At 35.1% G+C, this 10140-nt stretch overlaps 1 long non-coding RNA gene across 2 annotated transcripts; it reads right to left on the bottom strand.

The window, feature by feature from the left end:
- Nucleotides 1–400: 400 nt before the first annotated feature.
- Nucleotides 401–7141, bottom strand: LOC131692741 (uncharacterized). Of its 2 annotated transcripts, XR_009306049.1 has the most exons (4): nucleotides 6415–7141; nucleotides 2164–2359; nucleotides 1869–2095; nucleotides 401–1290 (listed from the first exon to the last, which is right to left on the bottom strand). It is a non-coding gene; the product is annotated as an uncharacterized LOC131692741 (long non-coding RNA). The 2 variants fall into 2 exon arrangements; XR_009306048.1 differs by lacking the exon at nucleotides 6415–7141 and having other exon boundaries at nucleotides 2164–3067.
- Nucleotides 7142–10140: the final 2999 nt, after the last annotated feature.

Genomic DNA, 10140 nt, shown 5'->3' with positions numbered 1-10140 from the left:
TACACGGAAACGCTCGCTATCGCATAGCAACCAAATTTTTAGTCGTATTTCTGAAATCGACTAGTTAAAATTTGGTACAGCTAAACGATTATTGATTTTTCTAAACTGTCATTGTTGTTTTCGGATCAACAAAATAGTGGCTGAAATAACTAAAATATTCAGTTGAGAAAATAATGCTGGCAGTTAGCTTGGACGCACACCATCAGAATCAGCACATTAAATGAGTTGAAACAACTAATGTTATTGTTGGTTTTAAGATTGGTGCGAGTTGAAAATAAAATCCAAATTCGTTGTTTCAATTATTTGTTTTGTTAATTTAATTTCTATCCAGTCGTTGATTTAAGGATGATCGGATGTTGAAAATAATAATAGATTTGGTTGTTTTAACTGTTTTATTGACTAAATATGTACTATAAGCGTGTTGTTACAACTAATGGTATTTTTGATTAAAGAATTAAATATATTTGAAACTAGCAAACGATGTTATTCTTTTAATGCTATTTGCTGACCAGGTTTGACAAACTGCTAAAATTTCTTTATTAAAATGCATACCTACTGTAAGGCCCTCGTGTATTTAGAACTTGTCTATATTCTAATCCGCGAGAGAAATATAACCTTATCATTGAAATGAAAAACCTTTCTTCACTACCTTTCAAATGTCTTGTCAGATGGTTTCATGTAATATCGACCTTTAATGATAAAATCGATATTTATCGGTATGAACAGTAACAATTATTTTAATGTAATGTGTAAGTCTAATTTCCTAGCTGTAGATTTAAACGGATATTTACGACAACGCTAGTGTTATTTATAATATATGCACTAAGTCTATTAAGACTGATAAATTTAATGATCACTTGATGTTGGCAATACCACAGATTACAGACGTTTAGGCTCGATTCGAAATGTGTGTAAATACTCTCTACGAATAAATTAGACGACTGCAATAGCAAACGTTTGTAGGTGACGCAATGATCGATGCAATGCAGTTGAAGTGCAGCTGTCAAACACGTGTAGCAAACAGTTGCATAGATGACAATAGTGAAACATTGATTTACAATCTGTTATCTGTGGCAATACCGTCAGCCCATCAACCTAACTATTATATTAAGGGCCTTTGAACCGCCAGAATATTATACATGAACCCATCCAATGAAACCCCCCTACCGATACATACCCGTCCATAGAATATCTACTGTCCTTCGTCAGTTTTTTTGCATTACCGGGATAGTATCGAAATTACGAAGACGTTGCTGAAGGTCATCATAATGGTCATTGCGATGCATGAAACTGAAAATAAAGAGAATTAAATATTAGCACCTTTGTACTTCCAGTCTCGATAGTGTTGCATTATCTCTGGGAACTCTAGAGACCATACAAAACTTCGACACAGACCACATAACCAAATCTTACAAAATTTGCACATTGATAGATGAACAAATACCTGAATATTTATGAAAAGATATATAAAAAGAACCTTCTCAGTAGGCAAAATATAGGAGCGTATTCCAATAATCATCTCAAAGTTGTCTGCTTTTAGAATTCACTATACGCAGGATAGTATTTGTCAAGGAGTAACTAGCAGGAAGTAAAAACGAGTGCGAACTCACACATTTAGAAATATAAAATCACTATTGCTTGACGATGTTTGCAATACCATCAATCTCATCAACCAAGAGCAGAACATCTTCTGATGATACTGGTAGATAAACCACAAGTAGTTGCCAAAGTTAGATTGGAAAATAAGCACCAATTACCAGTGCGATCATAGGCTTGATTAAATTCCATTTCGAGTCATGATTCCTCTTCCGTCCAGCTGCACATATTTCAGCCTGCCGCGAAAATTTGCCGTTTCTCTATCAACTTACCTACAGATTATTACTAGCATCCGCTTCGAGGCAGACACCTTCGTTCAGAAACTCCACGGCCGTTATTCAGTTGGGTTGATAGTCACGAGCAAAATTTCCATCTGCTGAAAATGGTCGTTGAAGTTCCGTCCGCAGCAATGGTTAATAAATATCCTACCAACCTTCGGTGCTAGCTCTACCGGTATCACCAAAGCACCACATATTGTTCCATGGTTATAATTACATTCCTGAAAACGAAAGTTATAATACTTTACATATTATCATAAAATTCAAATAAAGCAACAAATTTGCTTACCTGAACTTCGAAGATCCAAAGTCGACGTTATGGCAGCGCGGCGCGGCCCGCCATACAGTGTTGTCAGATGGTTTCATATAATATCAATGTTGGCTCTCAAACCAGGGATACCAGGTATAATTTTCAAATGTCTTCACATTTCATAACCAATGTCTTCATTTGTCTTCAACGGCCAGGATTCGGAATATTTAAATTTCTGCACAATAAACGAGATTATTTGTGTACATTGTTTCGATTGAACATCATAGTAAGAGTTGAAATATCACAACAAAAGCATAATATTATGTCCAATATATACGCGAACTGAGGTCTTAGTGGAATGTACGTAATATTTCAAAGGTTTTCTTCCATTGAGTTCCACTATGTTTACAGGATATAGATTTTCAACAAAATCATCCGGCTGCTCTTATTACGACACCGGTTGAGCGTGACGACTGTAAACAATTTTAAAGTCACGTTCATAAAAACAAACTAACAAAACGACGCCGGTTTTTACGATATTTTTTGTTGTGTAATGACATAAACAATAAAAAATGGGTACTTTTAGAAACGTTATCGGCATGTCGGCATTGAATAACAATCGGTATAAATACCGATAAATCGGTTTATCTAGCAACGCTGGACATACCTTTATAAAGACCATTAACAGCCCATGTAGCATGTAGGGTGCACGCATGCTTTTTATTTCCTCACATATAGATGACGCTTGTGTCGTTTATTTACTTTGCGCAGAATATTCGTGATCTAACGCTAGATGTCGACCGCCAGAGGGCACGGAAGTTCAATGATGATGTTTTTATTTTCATCTGTCAAAACGCATTGGAAAGTAAATTCTGAATTTTTTAAATTCAATCAATATTATAATTAAACGTTATTTCTTCTAATGAAAAGTAATATTGGTGAAGAAAATATGTTTCCTACCTCTGAAAATATCCAGATGGTAACTTTCTTGTTACTTCACTCACATTTGTTCTTCTGGTTTCAATTTAAACTAAAATGAAATTCAGAGATTGAAATTTCGATAGAAAACACGAAGGTGGGCAAAAATCACTGGATTAAAGAGTGTAGTTGTTGGTAGTCGAGGTTATCCACTGATAAGTCCAATTTCTAGATAAACATTTTCCATATCTAAAACAACCAACCTAACCTCAACAATACAAAAATAATTCCGGATCTCAATAATTCGTAATAAAATATTGAGTTCAACTGAATGTTTTGGTGTCAAACGAAAGAACGAGTGTTTTCTTATCACCTGTAATCAAGCTTTTTGTGAAACTATGTGATATTTATTTTAAAACAATTAAAATAGAACAACCATCCTATACCATCAATGCAAGAAAATGTTTTCATCATCATTTGACTAGTACCGAAAATGAAATCCAGTTGGCGCATCGAGCGAAAAAGTTTCACGTTTGAGAGCCAATTGCTTGACGTCAAGCGAACAATACACGTGCAGAAATATTGTCAATAAATCGATTATTGATGAATATATTGATCGTGTAAGGGTATCTTGAAAATATTGATCATGTAGAAATCAAATAGGATTGACGTATTGAAGCAGTCTTGGCAATATTTTTATTTACTGCGAACCCTACACGAGACAAGAATATTGTTAATAAAAATATTGACAAGACTGCTTCAATCCGTCAATCCCATTTGAATTCTACAGAATCAATATTTTCATAATGTCCTTACACGATCAATATATTGATCAATAATTGGGTTATTGTCAATATTTCTGCTCGTGTAGGGTTCGTTCCAACAATAAAAAATATGGTTCATCTAGCTTGTTCCTTGCAAAAACCCCATAGATTTGAATTTGATAGTTGATAAATTTTCCTGTTGACCGACGAAATCGGGTGCTCCGAGGTCAACCGAATAATTAACCGACTAAGTTGGGTTTCGCCGGTGAACACTTCGCGTCAACAAATTACTCGCCGGATTTAAGCTGTGTAAATTTATCGATTTAATTGGTTGAAATAGACTAATTTCAAGAGATCTCGTTGGTCGTTTTGTATTGATTGATGACGTCATCACAGAGAACAAACGTCCATCTTCAGCATTCAACTTGTGTAAAATTTCTAACGGTTTCGAAGGTACTTGGGATATCCAAACCTACTGTCGTCATGTTTTTTTGCGGCTGAGGTCGACAAAATTGACAGCGGCTATTCCTCTACCCAGTCAAACTAGTCCGGAACCAATTCGGACTTCCAGCATGAATTCCAGCTCAAATCCATCAACCGATAGAGTCGGAATCGGTTGTTTTCTTTGAACAAGATTCCATACTGAATCCATTCAGGATTTCGAACCGGTTCAGGAATGGATTTGATTGTTGGAATAGGTTGGTGTGGCGACGCTAGTGTTTATCGTATATTAATTCAAATGTTTACACACGTTTTTAAAATATTTTTGTTCGATGTCTGTTCTCTGTGACGTCATCCTGAAAATTTTTGTAAGGCTTAAATGCACAGTTTATAGAGAACAGTTGCGCATATAGTTAAATAAAAAAAAAGTCTACCTATCGAGCGCAATTGGGTCATTAAGGAGTTTTTCATTCCATTCGATAAATTTTAGGTCCAATATAATAATATAACATTATTTCAAAAAAAAAATCGTTGTAATACGTTATAACGATTTTTTTGTTTTTTAAAATAAATTTTATGTAAACATAGACAACCATACATAGGAAAACTGCGGTTGTTTATATCTGGCCTATCAAGACAACACCCAAAATGAAAAAAAACTATATGCATTGGATGGTGTTTATGTCAAATAAAACATGTATTCATTTTTTCTGACAGGGCATCATTTGTCGTGAAATTCGATATGTCAAATGCTTCTGATAATGTCAAATCAAGACTATCAACAAATTTCTTTATTTTAAATTTAAATTTTATTTTCACGTTTCCTGAGTTGGAAAAAAACATTGTTATGATCACGAAAATCAGCTTTATCGATGTATGGAATAAAAAGATTTTTTCTCATTTAATGGCCCAATTGGAATCCATCTCTGATACCTCTACAGCAAAGCTGGATTCTAATTTTGCTCGATAGGTAGACTTTTTTGGCTTCAATCTCTGCACACGCTTTGCGTATCTTTATACTAAGGCCTTTGCGAAAATGAGCGTCGCAAGCGTCATCTGTATGTGAAAAGATGAAAGGCTTTTGTGAACCGCGCTTGTGTTACATGGGCTCTGAAAGCCTTTTCTATAGATATCAACACAAAAGGAGATACAAGTGTAATACGTCAAATATTAAACAACGAAAAATTTTTTTTTTTAATTTTGTAATATATTATATATAAACATTTGGCGAATGACATAGTTTTTTTTTAAAATGATACGCCGTGACAAAATATCAGCATATTTTACTGAAATTTGAATAACAAACATTGTACCAGGGGCTTAGGTAAGTGTGTTAATTAACTTGTCTCCTTATTCTTATTTATCAAAAACCAGAATCTAAATTAGAGATACCCTTCACAAGGCTAAATATAAAAAGGAGCAATGTTTCTATTTAGGCCTTGGTTAAGTGGAATCCAACTTCATCTAAATTTACTTGATCGTCTTTTTTAGTACACGTACTTATTTGTTTCTCCGCAAAATTACAACGCTTGGTCAGCAATACCATTCACTCTAAGCATCTTTGCTAGACTTGCTTGTGATGCTTCTGAGTTGCAACATCTGCTAACATCAGTTCCGTATGCGTAGTGCTTCTATACTAGAAGAAGCGCAAGAAAAATGCAATCAATGATATCGTCGATTAGTTAAAATTCTTATGTAGGGTTGAATCATACTGTTACAAATCCATTCCACTGCATGTGTAAATAACGTTACAACATAAACCGGTTCGCGGATATAAGCTTACGCGATCATCGCAATATTATGCTACGCTTTGTGCTGAGGTTATTCTTTTATTCAGATGACTATTTAGAAGGATAAAATACATATCGGCGGATGGGGACATTTCTAGAGCTTTTATTCAAAATGACATATCTACAATGAGTGCCACTCTTTGTTTACTTTCTCTTTCGATTATAACGGCGTCCCTATAGCATTTTTCACCTATTTTAAAGTACAAATCGAAAGACGGTAATTTTTACTAGCATATTATGCAAAGAGTTGAAGGATAAATGTTAAAGCGACCGAATTATTAACAGAAGAGAAAGTGAACAATGAGAGTAACTCATTGTAGATGCATTTTTGAAAAAACGCTCAAGATTTGCCTAGTATTTTGCATAGTATTACTTACAATAACTTAGAGAAGAACCTCTATAAACATGTTCTCATTAGGATTTTTAACATGTGACGTTCCAGTATACGGTTCGGCTAAAACACGTTCCGAGTTTATTATTACCGCTCTGCAATATAATGTGTTGGTATTTTTTTTCGAAACTCAGCTTTTCCTAAAATGAAGATTAGTAATCGTAGGGCAGTATTTATACACAAATATAAAATATCACTTGCTTTTTGTGGTTTTCACCACAATTCCGGCACAATTTGAAACCAATTCTTGCTTGAGATATACACATAAAAATACCTAACTGTTCAATTTCTATGATTAGATTTCAAAAAGGTTTTCTCTCAGTCGATGATGAAAATTATGTTTTGCTAACTGAAAACAAACCAAAATAAATTCACATATAGCGTACCAATTTCACTCATCGGAAATAATATTGGAAAACTTATCTTAATGCTACTCAAGTAATTAACGTATTAATTTTATCTTCCAAACCTGTCGCTTTTATGTATACCGACGTGGCGAGCAAATTGACTCATCCTTTTCAACTAAATAAATGGTTGAATTTGCCTTACAATTTTTGTTTTCCTTTTTGCTGTCTTTATTTTCAGGTATCTGACAGCTTCCGAAAACAACAATTTTTTTCAGCCAAATGGTAATGCGATAATCAACAGCAGCAATAGTTGTATTAGCCATTTTTAGTTGAAACAGCTAAAACAAAAAACAACAACTGCAATATCATAATTTTGTGATTGCGGGGTTTTCCGTGTATGTGGAATGCTGTTGTCGCCGTTAAAGGATTCTTAGTTCCGTGTATTCCGATCAAAGGTTGAATCGTGTACACAACGTAGGGCCCAGCTACTTGATGAAATATTGTTTCTCTCGTTAATCCGTTGACGAACCGGTGCCAATAACCGCGTTTTTCAGTTTTCATCAAGTTTTTCATTTGCGTTTCTAACGTCGCATATATTCGGCAATATTTGGGCGATCCGACGCTCAAAAAGTCTTCATAAAATCTTTTCGCATACAATTCTGAGAACTCTCTCCCCACAACGGAGTGGGAATCGCAGCGTAGAAAAACAATCCAGTCAAAACGTTGTACATATCCACCGGAGGAATTTCTTATTTTGATTCGATTGTTTCAGATATAGTGGACGCGTAGCTCTTTCAATCAATAGGCGACTAATTGTAGCGAGGTAGAGTACAACAATAAATCTAACGCGCTCGGCTGCGCTGGTAGGCATTCGTGTTATTTCCACTGTATTCAAGATGGTCATAATGAAATTGTCGGGAATATCATGCAATAATATAGATCGGTTATCAGAATGAAGACAACCCCACGGCATACCGTGGGAGTTGAAGTCTTCTAGAACCAGCTGAGGCGCGATGTATATGGAAACAATATCAATAAATGTTTGTCTATGATTCGGATGTAACAAGCGACAACTTCTATACCTGGTACCGATTAAAGGCTAATCTAATTGAAATAATAGCACGGTTTCATCCCCAAAACACTCCTCAATAGTATTTTCTCGACCAAAGCAAAAAATGTTAAAATTGAAGAAGATCCACGTCGGAAGAAAACCAGACCGAGGAAGGGAGGAAACTTAGAGGAGGAAATGATTCTCCTCTTTCGAAATTATCAGAATATCGTTCTTTTGTGAACAAGGAAGCGGAGAAATTAGTAGCGGCCGGTATTTTCTTTAACATTTCTTTCCAACGTTTTTCAAAAGAATGCTTCAGTTTTTCCCCATATCATTTATGTGTGGGATATGTCGACAGTGAATTGGGAGTCTCTCAACAGATGAAAAAATTTCTTGATCCTCTCCCCATCTTCCACACCGTGCCTTGTTTCTACAATGGGCCCATTATTTGCAACAACGGCAGATCATGCCCCGCGATACAAAAAGGCAAACAAGTAGACGAGCCCCGTTAAACAGTACAATTTTTGGAGGAACAAAGCCGTCGAAAAGCTCGAAATGAGGCTGATGGAAAATAAGTTTTCTTATACTCCTCGATTTTTGCTGAACCCAATTGCTTGCATGCATTAATTTTCACAGACTGAAGCACAGGGAAGGAGCCAGACCCAATTTAGCAATTAAGACCCTTCTCGGACACCACACCATCAATCTCTACTTCCCGAGCGGGTACGTAGACAAAAATTTTCTTCGTACGCGGTCGAGTGTTGTTTAGTTAGATCACGCGATATATCGATGATATTAAATGGCTTGTATTTGGTGTGGAAGTACACCATCCAGGAGCCGGTTGTATTAGATGTAATTTGTATCGAAAATGAGATTTATCGGCATTATCTTTGCCATCGGAGAAATATTCAAATCGACCTCCTCTAAGCCTGAAAGGATTTCGATCGTCAGAGATACCTTCCCATCAGTCAACACTATCATGCGGGCTTCAGTACCCGCGAAAGAAGGTTTTATAGCAGGGAACGGAAAATAAATGCAATGAAATAAAAAGGAATGGAGTTGGTAGTTGGTACATTTGTAGTATCTGTATTTAACAAATACATTTTCGCAAAGCCGTCGGACATACAGCCCTGTTAACAAAGGGTGTTTCCAAATAGCCACCAGATATTATCAGGAAATTTTTATTTACACTTACACACGCCATATCTGAACTTTCGTCAATATGGGGAGAAATCACTTCGAATCTTACTACCCATTTGGGAAAAAGGTGTTCCACCGGCCCTGACATTTTGCGATTTCGACGAACTAAATCGAATGGCATAAGTGACTCGGCCCTACGGGCTTCGGTTGTTAGGTTGAATTTCCGACCGTTTGCATAACCTTTCTATAGAAGAAAAGCAAAAAGTCTATTTTTCTTAAAAAAAATTTTCTCGGGCTAACATAAAATCTCGACGTTTCATGCATTTTAAGAACACTTTCTTATGTGATCGGAAGATTCATTCTCTATTTCCGGAACTATACAGGGTGTTTGGTTCATGGTTAAGAATCTCTCGGGGGGTGATAGACTACCATATTTGGAGAAAAAAATTGTTCATACCATCAAATCTCAACCGTTACAGAGTTATTGAACTTTTTGTGTAAAAAACTTATTTGTCTTAAAATACCTATAACTTTAAAAGTATACTTTGCATTTTAAATGTTTTAGTTCCATTCGAAAGGTGAGAAAATTGAGTGATACCCTCACATGTTTCAGCTAATGAGTTTAAGTAGCCTTTTCAAAGTAATTTATTGAAAATTAAACAATTTTGATCGAATTTTCGTTCATTTCTTGAAAATCCCAATAGTTAACCTCATCATTTTAATAATTCAGATTGTTAGTCTTGATGAGCTGCTTAATTCGTTCTTTGACATGATACACTTACCTTTTCTTATTTTCCTGATTTTTTCATCCAAGTTGAATAAAACTTGGATATTTTTAGCTCATTTTCACTAGTACCAGCTCTAATTGAAAAATTATGGCACTTATTGTACTTTTTTTTCTTTTTATTCGAAAGCCAGGAAAATTATACAGTGAAAAATGTATTAATACCTTTCAGTTAAGTGAATTTAGTATTCTTTTAAAAGTAAATTTGTTTAAAGTTAGTGCTATTATTAGCATTTTCGTTAATTTTCTTAAAATAGTAAATAATAAACATCACCATTATTATCATGGAAATAATGCATCTCAGCAAGTTCTACAGTTCTTTCTTTGACTCCATTCAATTATCTCTTTTGGTTTCGACGCAAAATCGTTTTTATCACATCGTTTCATATG

Source organism: Topomyia yanbarensis, chromosome 3 (assembly GCF_030247195.1).
Source record: "Topomyia yanbarensis strain Yona2022 chromosome 3, ASM3024719v1, whole genome shotgun sequence".
NCBI lineage: Eukaryota > Metazoa > Arthropoda > Insecta > Diptera > Culicidae > Topomyia > Topomyia yanbarensis.
This window is presented reverse-complemented; position numbering and strand designations above follow the sequence as displayed.